Genomic DNA, 13508 nt, shown 5'->3' on the forward strand with positions numbered 1-13508 from the left:
TCAATCAATCAGAGAGGCTGGGGGAGATTAAAATTTAACCTTTCCTCGTACCTTCGGGAGTTGTGGGTAATGTTGTCTTAGCGGTTGTAGCTGTTAAACAACAAGAAATAAAAATCAGAATGAGATTCTGTGCCCATGCACTGACGTATACGAGGGAACGAAAATCAGGCAGAGACGAGCATAAGAATGATGTCAGTCAGTATCATTGAGTGACTGTGAGATTCAGTCACTCAGTCTGAAACATCCAGCATCAATATAAATAAATATGCTCCAGTCAGCATTAATCAATCAACTTAGAATCAATCAATCAGCGTCAGTCAGTATCAATCTATCAGCATCAGACTGTACCAATCAGTGTCAGAATCAATCAATTTGGAATCAGTCAATCAGCGTCAGTCAGTATCAAGCAACCAGCATCAGACTGTATCAATCAATCAGTGTCAGTGTCAATCAATGTCAGTCAATATCAATAAATAAGTGTCAGTCAATATCAATCAATCAGAGAGGCTGGGTCAGAGTGAGATTGAAATTTAATGTTTCCTACTACCTTCAGGAGTTGTGGCTAATGTTGTCTTTGCGGTTGTAGCTGTGAAACAACAAGAAATAAAAATCGGAATGAGATTCTCTGCCCAAGCACTGAAGTACACGGGGGTACAAAAATCAGTCAGAGAAGAGCATAAGAATGATGTCAGTCAGTATCATTGAGTGACTGTGAGATTCAGTCACTCAGTCTGTAACATCCAGCATCAAGATTAATAAATATGCAGCAGTCAGTATTTAACAATCAACTTACAATCAATCAATCAGCGTCAGTCAGTATCAATCAATCAGCTACAGGCAATGTCAATAAATCACTGTCAGACTGTATCAATCAATCAGCATCAGTCAGTATCAATCAATCAGTATCAGTCACTATCAATCAATACGTGTCAGTATCAATCAATCCGTGTCAATCTGTATCAATCAATCAGTGTCAGTCAGTATCAATCAATCTGTGACAATCTGTACCAATCAATCAGTATCAGTCAGTATCAATCAATCAGTGTCAGTATCAATCAGTGTCAGTCTATATCAATCAATCATACCAGTCAGTATCAATCAATTAGTGTCAGTCAATACCAATCAATCAGAGAGGCTGGGTCAGACTGAGATTGAAATTTAATCTTTCCTAGTACCTTCGGTAGTTGTGGCTAAAGTTGTCTTCGCGGTTGTAGCTGTGAAACATCAAAATATAAAAGTATGAGATTCTGTGCCCATGCACTGACGTACACGAGGGAACAAAAATCAGGCAGAGAAGAGCATAAGAATGATGTCAGTCAGGATCATTGAGTGACTGTGAGATTCAGTCACTCAGTCTGTAACATCCAGCGTCAATATGAATAAATATGCTGCGGTCAGCATTAATCAATCAACTTACAATCAATCAATCAGTGTCAGTCAGTATCAATCTATCAGCTTCAGACTGTATTAACCAGTGTCAGAATCAATCAATTTGGAATCAATCAATCAGCGTCAGTCACTATCAAGCAACCAGCATCAGACTGCATCAATCAATCAGTGTCAGTGTCAATCAATGTCAGTCAACATCAATAAATCAGTGTCAGTCAATATCAGTCTGTAACATCCAGCATCAATATTAATAAATATGCTGCGGTCATCATTAATCAATCAACTTAGAATCAATCAACCAGCGTCAGTCAGTATCAATCAACCAGCATCAGACTGTATGAATCAGTGTCAGAATCAATCAGCATCGAATCAATAAATCAGCGTCAGTCAGGATCAAGCAATCAGCATCAGACTGTATCAATCAATCAGTGTCAGTGTCAATCAGTGTCAGTCAATATCAATAAATCAGTATCAGTCAATATCAATCAATCAGAGAGGCTGGGTCAAAGTGAGATTGAAATTTAATCTTTCCTAGTACCTTCGGTCGTTGTGGCTAATGTTCTCTTCGCGGTTGTAGCTGTTAAACAACAAGAAATAAAAATCACAATGACATTCTGTGCCCATGCACTGAAGTGCACGAGTGTGAGAAACACAGCTCACAGTTAAACAATTTAGTCAAGTCAAGTTCTGAAGGAGCAAGATTTTATTTGACGTTCTTGCAAGACCGGGTGTCTAGCGAAATAGGCACACCTCACATAGATTTGCAGCACATTTTATACCTTTTTTACAAGCATTGTAATGGCTTTGCAATGTGATGTTCTCTCCTAATTGGTGGTCCCTGTCCCATCTATGTGTTGACATTCTCCTATTGGCTCGAGGTGCCCTAAGTTCCTATCACCTCTACTCCCCATCTAACAATGTCTCCTGTTATCACAAGAGTGCATCAGCAAACTCATCCATCTTATCCAATACTGTTACATGTCCAGTTCAGATTGGCAGTAATCAATCCTTTGCCAACTTAATCACTGCTGTCCCGACTATCTCAGTGACCCCTTCCCCCTTTTATGTTTAGTTGTATAAACAACACATCTTGCAGACCATTTGCTTTTTATAACGTGGGCCTCTTACATTCCTGCAGGATGTGGTGTATGCTTCACTGCACATCACATCTCTGATGTTATCTCTACATTACAGGCAGTCTTTTTATTATCCCTAATTATTGCTGTGTTAGCAGCATCGAACCTTATGTCCTATGTTTGTGACTAAACTCACAGTTGTTTCAATAAAGTGGGTTATCAATATGCCTAACTATATCCAATCTATTTAACATCAAGCTATTTCTCCATGCTCTACAAATATATGTGTTAACAACATCTTTACCTATTGCTCACAACGAGGGAACAAAAATCAGGCAGAGAAGAGCATAAGAATGATGTCAGTCAGGATCATTGACTGACTCTGAGATTCAGGAACTCAGTCTGTAACATCCAGCATCAATATTAATAAATATGTTCCAGACAGCATGAATCAATCAACTTAGAATCAATCAACCAGTGTCAGTCAGTATCAATCAATCAGCATCAGACTGTATCAATTAGTGTCAGAATCAATCAACTTGGAATCAATCCCTGGAGGGAGTGCAGAGGAGGTTTACTAGGCTGATACCGGAGTTGAGGGGATTGAGCTATGAGGAGAGGCTGAATAAACTAGGCTTGTACTCGTTAGAGTTTAGAAGAATGAGGGGAGATCTCATTGAGACGTACAAGATGATGAATGGGATGGATAGGATAGAGGTGGAGAGACTCTTCCCGCTCAAAAAAGACAGTAGGACTAGGGGGCACAGCCTCAAGATAAAGGGGAGGCGGTTTAGAATGGAGTTGAGGAGGAACTTCTTCACTCAAAGGGTGGTGAATCTCTGGAATTCTCTGCCCGTTGAAGTGGTGGAGGCTGCCTCGCTAAGTATTTTTAAGAAGCGGGTTGATGGGTTCTTGATAAGAGAGGGGATTAAGGGTTATGGGGAGAGGGCGGGAAAGTGGAACTGAGCCACAACAGATCAGCCATCATCTTATTGAATGGCGGGGCAGGCTCGAAGGGCTAGATGGCCTACTCCTGCTCCTATTTCTTATGTTCTTATGTTCTTATATAATCAATCAGCGTCAGTCAGTATCAAGCAATCAGCATCAGGCTGTATCAATCAATCAGAGTCAGAGTCAATCAGTGTCAGTCAATATCAATCAATCAGAGAGGCTGGGTCAGAGTGAGATTGAAATTTAATCTTTCCTAGTACCTTCGGGAGTTGTGGCTAATGTTGTCTTCGCGGTTGTAGCTGTTAAACAACAAGAAATAAAAATCAGAATGAGATTCTGAGCCCAAGCACTGACGTACACGAGGGAACAAAAATCAGGCAGAGACGAGCATAAGAATGATGTCAGTCAGGATCATTGGGTGAATGTGAGATTCAGTCACTCAGTCTGAAACATCCAGCATCAAGATTAATAAATATGCTGCGGTCAGCATTAATCAATCAACTTACAATCAATCAATCAGCGTCAGTCAGTATCAATCAACCAGCTTCAGGCAGTGTCAAACAATCACTGTCAGACTGTACCAATCAATCAGCATCAGTCAGTATCAATCAATAAGTATCAGTCACTAACAATCAATATGTGTCAGTACCAATCAATCCATGTCAATCTGTATCAATCAATCAGTGTCAGTCAGTATCAATCAATCCTTGACAATCTGTACCAATCAATCAGTATCAGTCAGTATCAATCAGTGTCAGTCAGTATAAATCAATCAGTGTCAGTCAGTAACAACCAGTGACAGTCTATATCAATCAATCACACCAGCCAGTATCAATCAATTAGTGTCAGTCAATATCAATCAATCAGAGAGGCTGGGTCAGAGTGAGATTGAAATTTAATGTTTCCTAGTACCTTCGGTCGTTGTGGCTAATGTTGTCTTAGCAGTTGTAGCTTTTAAACAACAAGAAATAAAAATAAGAATGAGATTCTGTGCCCATGCACTGACGTACACGAGGGAACAAAAATCAGGCAGAGACGAGCATAAGAATGATGTCAGTCAGTATCATTGAGTGAATGTGAGATTCAGTCACTCAGTCTGTAACATCCAGCATCAACATTAATAAATATGCTGCGGTCAGCATACCATCAATCAATCAGCGTCAGTCAGTATCAATCAATCAGTGTCAGACTGGATCAATCAATTAGCATCAGTCAGTATCAATTAATCAGTATCAGTCACTATCAATCAATATGTGTCAGTATCAATCAATCCGAGACTATCTGTACCAATCAATCAGTATCAGTCACGATCAATCAATCAGTGTCAGTCAATATCAATCAGTGTCAGTCTATATCAATCAATCATACCAGTCAGTATCAATCAATTAGTGTCAGTCAATATCAATCAATCAGAGAGGCTGGGTCAGACTGAGATTGAAATTTAATCTTTCCTAGTACCTTCGGTAGTTGTGGCTAATGTTGTCTTCGCGGTTGTAGCTGTTAAACAACAAGAAATAAAAATCAGAGTGAGATTCTGTGCCCATGCACTGACGTACACGAGGGAACAAAAATCAGGCAGGGAAGAGCATAAGAATGATGTGAGTCAGTATCATTGAGTGACTGTGAGGTTCAGTCACTCAGTCTGTAACATCCAGCATCAATATTAATAAATATGTTCCAGTCAGCATTAATCAATCAACTTAGAATCAATGAACCGAAGTCAGTCAGTATCAATCAACCAGCATCAGACTGTATGAATCAGTGTCAGAATCAATCAGCTTCGAATCAATCAATCAGCGTCAGTCAGGATCAAGCAATCAGCATCAGACTGTATCAATCAATCAGTGTCAGTGTCAATCAGTGTCAGTCAATATCAAACAATCAGAGAGGCTGGATCAGAGTGAGATTGAAATTTAATCTTTCCTAGTACCTTCGGTCGTTGTGGCTAATGTTGTCTTAGCGGTTGTAGCTGTTAAACAACAAGAAATAAAAATCAGAATGAGATTCTGTGCCCATGCACTGACGTACACGACGGAACAAAAATCAGGCAGAGACTAGCATTAGAATGAAGTCAGTCAGGATCATTGAGTGACTGTGAGATTCAGTAACTCAGTCTGTAACATCCAGCATCAATATTAATAAATATGCTGCGGTCAGCATTAATCAATCAACTCAGAATCAATCAATCAGCGTCACTCAGTTTGAATCAATCAGTGTCAGACTGGATCAATCAATTAGCATCAGTCAGTATCAATCAATCAGTATCATTGACTATCAATCAATATGTGTCAGCATCAATCAATCCGTGACAATCTGTACCAATCAATCAGTACCAGTCAGGATCAATCAATCAGTGTCAGTCAGTATCAATCAATTAGTGTCAGTCAATATCAATCAATCAGAGATGCTGGGTCATCGTGAGATTGAAATTTAATCTTTCCTAGTACCTTCGGGAGTTGTGGCTAATGTTGTCTTTGCGGTTGTAGCTGTTAAACAACAAGAAATAAAAATCAGAATGAGATTCTGTGCCCATGCACTGACGTACATGATGGAACAAAAATCAGGCAGAGACTAGCATTAGAATGAAGTCAGTCAGGATCATTGAGTGACTGTGAGATTCAGTAACTCAGTCTGTAACATCCAGCATCAATATTAATAAATATGCTGCGGTCAGCATTAATCAATCAACTCAGAATCAATCAATCAGCGTCAGTCAGTTTGAATCAATCAGTGTCAGACTGGATCAATCAATTAGCATCAGTCAGTATCAATCAATCAGTATCATTGACTATCAATCAATATGTGTCAGCATCAATCAATCCGTGACAATCTGTACCAATCAATCAGTACCAGTCAGGATCAATCAATCAGTGTCAGTCAGTATCAATCAATTAGTGTCAGTCAATATCAATCAATCAGAGATGCTGGGTCATCGTGAGATTGAAATTTAATCTTTCCTAGTACCTTTGGGAGTTGTGGCTAATGTTGTCTTTGCGGTTGTAGCTGTTAAACAACAAGAAATAAAAATAAGAGTGAGATTCTGTGCCCATGCACTGACGTACACGAGGGAACAAAAATCAGGCAGAGACGAGCATAAGAATGATGTCAGTCAGTATCATTGAGTGACTGTGAGATTCAGTAACTCAGTCTGTAACATCCAGCATTAATATTAATAAATATGTTCCAGTCAGCATTAATCAATCAACTTACAATCAATCAATCAGCGTCAGTCCGTATCAATCAAACAACGTCAGTCCATATCAATCAGCTTCAGTCATTACCAATCATTGTGAATCATTACCAGTCAATCAGTTGCAATCATTATCAGTGAATCTGCATCAGTGCCTGTCAATCAATTAGTGTCAGTCAGCGTAAATCAATCATTTCCAGACTGTATCAATCAATCAGCATAAGTCAGTATCAATCAATCCGGGTCAATCAATAACAATCAGTGTCAGTCATTATCAATCAATCAGCATCAGTCAGTATCAATCAATAAGGGACAATCAATATCAATCAATGTCAGTCAGTATCAATCAGTCAGCATCATTCAGTATCAATCAGGGTCAATCAATATGAATCAGTGTCAGTCTGCACCAATCAATCACCTTCAGTCAGTTTCAATCAATCAGTGTCAGTCAGTATCAATCAATCAGCATCAGTCAGCATCAATCAATCAGTAAAAGTCACTATCAGTCAATACGTGTCAGTATCAATCAATCCGTGTCAATCTGTATCAATCAATCATTATCAGTCAGTATCAATCAGTGTTAGTCAGTATCCATCAGAGTCAGTCTATATCAATCAATCATACCAGTCAGTATCAATCAATTAGTGTCAGTCAATATCAATCAATCAGAGAGGCTGGGTCAGAGTGAAATTGAAATTTAATCTTTCCTAGCACCTTCGGTCGTTGTGGCTAATGTTGTCTTCGCGGTTGTAGCTGGGAAACAACAAGAAATAAAAGTCACAATGAGATTCTGTGCCCATGCACTGAAGTACACGAGGGAACAAAAATCAGGCAGAGATGAGCATAAGAATGATGTCAGTCAGTATCATTGAGTGACTGTGAGATTCAGTAACTCAGTCTGTAACATCCAGCATCAATATTAATAAATATGTTCCAGTCAGCATGAATCAATCAACTTAGAATCAATCAACCAGTGTCAGTCATTATCAATCAATCAGCATCAGACTGCATCAATTAGTGTCAGAATCAATCAACTTGGAATCAATCAATCAGCGTCAGTCAGTATCAAGCAATCAGATTCAGACTGTATCAATCAATCAGTGTCAGAGTCAATCAGTGTCAGTCAATATCAATAAATCAGTGACAGTCAATATCACTCAATCAGAGAGGCTGGGTCAGAGTGAGATTGAAATTTAATCTTTCCTAGTACCTTCGGTAGTTGTGGCTAATGTTGTCTTAGCGGTTGTAGCTGTGAAACAACAAGAAATAAGAATAAGAGTGAGATTCTGTGCCCATGCACTGACGTACACGAGGAAACGAAAATCAGGCAGGGGCGAGCATAAGAATGATGTCAGTCAGTATCATTGAGTGACTGTGAGATTCAGTCACTCAGTCTGTAACATCCAGCATCAACATTAATAAATATGCTCCAGTCAGCATTAATCAATCAACTTAGAATCAATCAATCAGCGTCAGTCAGTATCAATCAATCAGCATCAGACTGTACCAATCAGTGTCAGAATCAATCAATTTGGAATCAATCAATCAGCGTCAGTCAGTATCAAGCAACCAGCATCAGACTGTATCAATCAATCAGTGTCAGTGTCAATCAATGTCAGTCAATATCAATAAATCAGTGTCAGTCAATATCAATCAATCAGAGAGGCTGGGTCATCGTGAGATTTAAATTTAATGTTTCCTACTACCTTCGGGAGTTGTGGCTAATGTTGTCTTTGCGGTTGTAGCTGTTAAACAGCAAGAAATAAAAATCAGAATGAGATTCTGTGCCCATGCACTGACGTACACGTGGGAACTAAAATCAGGCAGAGAAGAGCATAAGAATGATGTCAGTCAGTATCATTGACTGACTCTGAGATTCAGTCACTCAGTCTGAAACATCCAGCATTAAAATTAATAAAAATGCTCCAGTCAGCATTAATCAATCAACATACAATCAATCAATCAGCGTCAGTCAGTATCAATCAATCAGTGTCTGACTGGATCAATCAATTAGCATCAGTCAGTATCATTCAATCAGTATCAGTCACGAGCAATCAATATGTGTCAGTATCAATCAATCCGTGACAATCTGTACCAATCAATCAGAATCAGTCAGGATCAATCAATCAGTGTCTGGCAGTATCAATCAGTGACAGTCTATATCGATCAATCACACCAGTCAGTATCAATCAAATAGTGTCAGTCAATATGAATCAATCAGAGAGGCTGGGTCAGACTGAGATTGAAATTTAATCTTTCCTAGTACCTTCGGTCGTTGTGGCTAATGTTGTCTTCGCGGTTGTAGCTGTGAAACAACAAGAAATAAAAATCAGAATGAGATTCTGCGCCCATGCACTGACGTACACGAGGGAACAAAAATCAGGCAGAGAAGAGTATAAGAATGATGTCAGTCAGGATCATTGAGTGACTGTGAGATTCAGTCACTCAGTCTGAAACATCCAGCATCAAGATTAATAAATATGCTGCGGTGAGCATGAATCAATCGACTTACAATCAATCAATCAGCGTCAGTCAGTATCAATCAACCAGCTTCAGGCAGTGTCAAACAATCACTGTCAGACTGTACCAATCAATCAGCATCAGTCAGTATCAATCTATCAGTATCAGTCACTAACAATCAATACGTGTCAGTATCAATCAATCCATGTCAATCTGTATCAATCAATCAGAGTCAGTCAGTATGAATCAATCCTTGACAATCTGTACCAATCAATCATTATCAGTCAGCATCAATCAATCAGTGTCAGTCAGTATCAACCAGTGTCAGTCTATATCAATCAATCATACCAGTCGGTACCAATCAATTAGTGTCAGTCAATATCAATCAATCAGAGAGGCTGGGTCATCGTGAGATTGAAATTCAATCTTTCCTAGTACCTTCGGTAGTTGTGGCTAATGTTGTCTTCGCGGTTGTAGCTGTGAAACAACAAGAAATAAAAATCAGAATGAGATTCTGCGCCCATGCACTGACGTACACGAGGGAACAAAAATCAGGCAGAGAAGAGCATAAGAATGATGTCAGTCAGGATCATTGAGTGACTGTGAGGTTCAGTCACTCAGCCTGTAACATCCAGCATTAATATTAATAAATATGTTCCAGTCAGCATTAATCAATCAACTTAGAATCAATCAACCAAAGTCAGTCAGGATCAATCAACCAGCATCAGGCTGTATGAATCAGTGTTAGAATCAATCAGCTTCGAATCAATCAATCAGCGTCAGTCAGGAGCAAGCAATCAGCATCAGACTGTATCAATCAATCAGTGTCAGTGTAAATCAGTGTCAGTCAATATCAATAAATCAGTATCAGTCAATATCAATCAATCAGAGAGGCTGGGTCAGAGTGAGAATGAAATTTAATCTTTCCTAGTACCTTCGGTCGTTGTGGCTAATGTTGTCTTAGCGGTTGTAGCTGTTAAACAACAAGAAATAAAAATCAGAATGAGATTCTGTGCCCATGCACTGACGTACACAACGGAACAAAAATTAGGCAGAGACAAGCATAAGAATGATGTCAGTCACGATCATTGAGTGACTGTGAGATTCAGTAACTCAGTCTGTAACATCCAGCATCAATATCAATAAATATGCTGCGGTCAGCATTAATCAATCAACATACAATCAATCAATCAGCGTCAGTCAGTATCAATCAGTCAGTGACAGACTGGATCAATCAATTAGCATCAGTCAGCATCAATCAATCAGTATCAGTCACTATCAATCAATATGTGACAGTATCAATCAATCCGAGACTATCTGTACCAATCAATCAGTATCAGTCAAGATCAATCAATCAGTGTCAGTCAGTATCAATCAGCGTCAGTCTATATCAATCAATCATACCAGTCAGTATCAATCAATTAGTGTCACTTAATATCAATCAATCAGAGAGGCTGGTTCAGAGTGAGATTGAAATTTAATCATTCCTAGTACCTTCGGTAGTTGTGGCTAAAGTTGTCTTAGCGGTTGTAGCTGTTAAACAACAAGAAATAAAAATCAGAATGAGATTCTGCGCCCAAGCACTGACGTACACGAGGGAACAAAAATCAGGCAGAGAAGAGCATAAGAATGATGTCAGTCAGTATCATTGAGTGACTGTGAGATTCAGTCACTCAGTCTGTAACATCCAGCATCAAGATTAATAAATATGCTGCGGTCAGTATTAAACAATCAACTCACAATCAATCAATCAGCGTCAGTCAGTATGAATCAATCAGCTCCAGGCAATGTCACTCAATCACTGTCAGACTGTATCAATCAATCAGCATCAGTCAGCATCAACCAATCAGTATCAGTCACTAACAATCAATACGTGTCAGTATCAATCAATCCGCGTCAATCTGTATCAATCAATCATTGTCAGTCAGTCTCAATCAACCCGTGACAATCTGTACCAATCAATCACTATCAGTCAGTATCAATCAATCAGTGTCAGTCAATATCAATCAATCAGAGAGGCTGGGTCAGACTGAGATTGAAATTTAATGTGTCCTAGTACCTTCGGTCGTTGTGGCTAATGTTGTCTTAGCGGTTGTAGCTGTGAAACAACAAGAAATAAAAATAAGAATGAGATTCTGTGCCCATGCACTGACGTACACGAGGGAACAAAAATCAGGCAGAGACGAGCGTAAAAATGATGTCAATCAATCAACGTCAGTCAGTATCAATCAGCTTCAGTCATTATCAATCATTGTGAATCATTACCAGTCAATCAGTTGCAATCATTATCAGTGAATCTGCATCAGTGCTTGTCATTCAATTAGTGTCAGTCAGCGTAAATCAATCATTGCCAGACTGTATCAATCAATCAGCATAAGTCAGTGTCAATCAACCGGAACAATCAGTGTCAGTCATTATCAATCAATTAGCATCAGTCAGTATAAATCAATCAGGGACAATCAATATCAATCAATGTCAGTCAGTATCAATCAGTCAGCATCATTCGGTATCAATCAAGGTCAATCAATATGAATCAGTGTCAGTCTGCATCAATCAATCACCTCCAGTCAGTTTCAATCAATCAGTGTCAGTCAGTATCAATCAATAAGTATCAGTCACTATCAGTCAATACGTGTCAGTATCAATCAATCCGTGTCAATCTGTATCAATCAGTGTCAGTCAGTATCAATCAATCCGTGACAATCTGAACCAATCAATCAGTATCAGTCAGTATCAATCAATCAGTGTCAGTCAGTATCAATCAGTGTCAGTCTATACCAATCAATCATACCAGTCAGTATCAATCAATTAGTGTCAGTCAATATCACTCAATCAGAGAGGCTGGGTCAGACTGAGATTGAAATTTAATGTTCCCTCGTACCTTCGGTAGTGGAGGCTAATGTTGTCTTAGCGATTGTAGCTGTGAAACAACAAGAAATTAAAATCAGAATGTGATTCTGTGCCCAAGCACTGACGTACACAAGAGAACAAAAATCAGTCAGAGAAGAGCATAAGAATGATGTCAGTCAGTATCATTGAGTGACTGTGAGATTCAGTAACTCAGTCTGTAACATCCAGCATCAATATTAATAAATATGCAGCGGTCAGCATTGATCAATCAACTTAGAATCAATCAACCAGAGTCAGTCAGTATCAAGCAATCAGCATCAGACTGTATCAATCAATCAGTGTCAGTGTCAATCAATGTCAGTCAATATCAATAAATCAGAGAGGCTGTGTCAGAGTGAGATTGAAATTTAATCTTTCCTCGTACCTTTGGGAGTTGTGGCTAATGTTGTCTTAGCGGTTGTAGCTGTTAAACAACAAGAAATAAAAATCAGAATGAGATTCAGCGCCCAAGCACTGACGTACACGAGGGAACAAAAATCAGGCAGAGACGAGCATAAGAATGATGTCAGTCAGTATCATTGACTGACTGTGAGATTCAGTAACTCAGTCTGTAACATCCAGCATTAATATTAATAAATATGCTGCGGTCAGTATTAATCTATCAACTTAGAATCAATCAATCAGCGTCAGTCAGTATCAATCAATCAGCTCCAGACAGTGTCAATCAATCACTGTCAGACAGTATCAATCAATCAGCATCAGTCAGTATCAATCAATCAGTATCTGTCACTATCAATCAATACGTGTCAGTATCAATCAATCCGTGTCAATCTGTATCAATCAATCAGTGTCAGGCAGTATCAATCAATCTGTGACAATCTGTACCAATCAATCAGTATCAATCAATGTATGAATCAGTGTCAGAATCAATTAACTTGGAATCAATCAATCAGCGTCAGTCAGGATCAAGCAATCAGCATCAGACTGTATCAATCAATCAGTGTCAGTGTCAAGAAGGCGTTTGACAAGGTACCTCACAAGAAGTTATTGCAGAAGGTCAGGGGACATGGAGTTGGGGGTAGGGTGTTAGCGTGGATAGAGGATTGGTTGTCAAATAGGAGGCAGAGAGTGGGGGTCAATGGGTGCTATTCGGATTGGCGGTTGGTGACTAGTGGAATGCCCCAGGGGTCGGTGCTGGGGCCTCAGCTATTTACCATTTATATAGATGATCTGGAGGAGGGAACCGAGTGCAGGGTGTCGAAATTTGCTGATGACACCAAGATTGGGGGAAAGGCAAATTGTGCGGAGGGTGTGGAGAGTCTGCAGAAGGATCTAGATAGGCTGGGCGAATGGGCCAGGAAATGGCAAATGGAATTTAATGTTGGCAAGTGCGAGGTGGTCCACTTTGGTAGGAAAAATGGTAGGAAGGACTATTACTTACGGGGCGAAAAGCTGCAGCAGGCGACGGTGCACAGGGACCTCGGGGTCCTTGTGCATGAGTCGCAAAAACCCAGCTTGCAGGTGCAGCAGGTGGTCAGGAAGGCGAATGGGGTGCTGGCCTTCATAGCGAGGGGGATTGAATATAAAAGTAG

This window comes from Carcharhinus amblyrhynchos, chromosome 1 (genome assembly GCF_965287045.1).
Source record: "Carcharhinus amblyrhynchos chromosome 1, sCarAmb.v2.hapA, whole genome shotgun sequence".
Classification (NCBI taxonomy): Eukaryota; Metazoa; Chordata; class Chondrichthyes; order Carcharhiniformes; family Carcharhinidae; genus Carcharhinus; species Carcharhinus amblyrhynchos.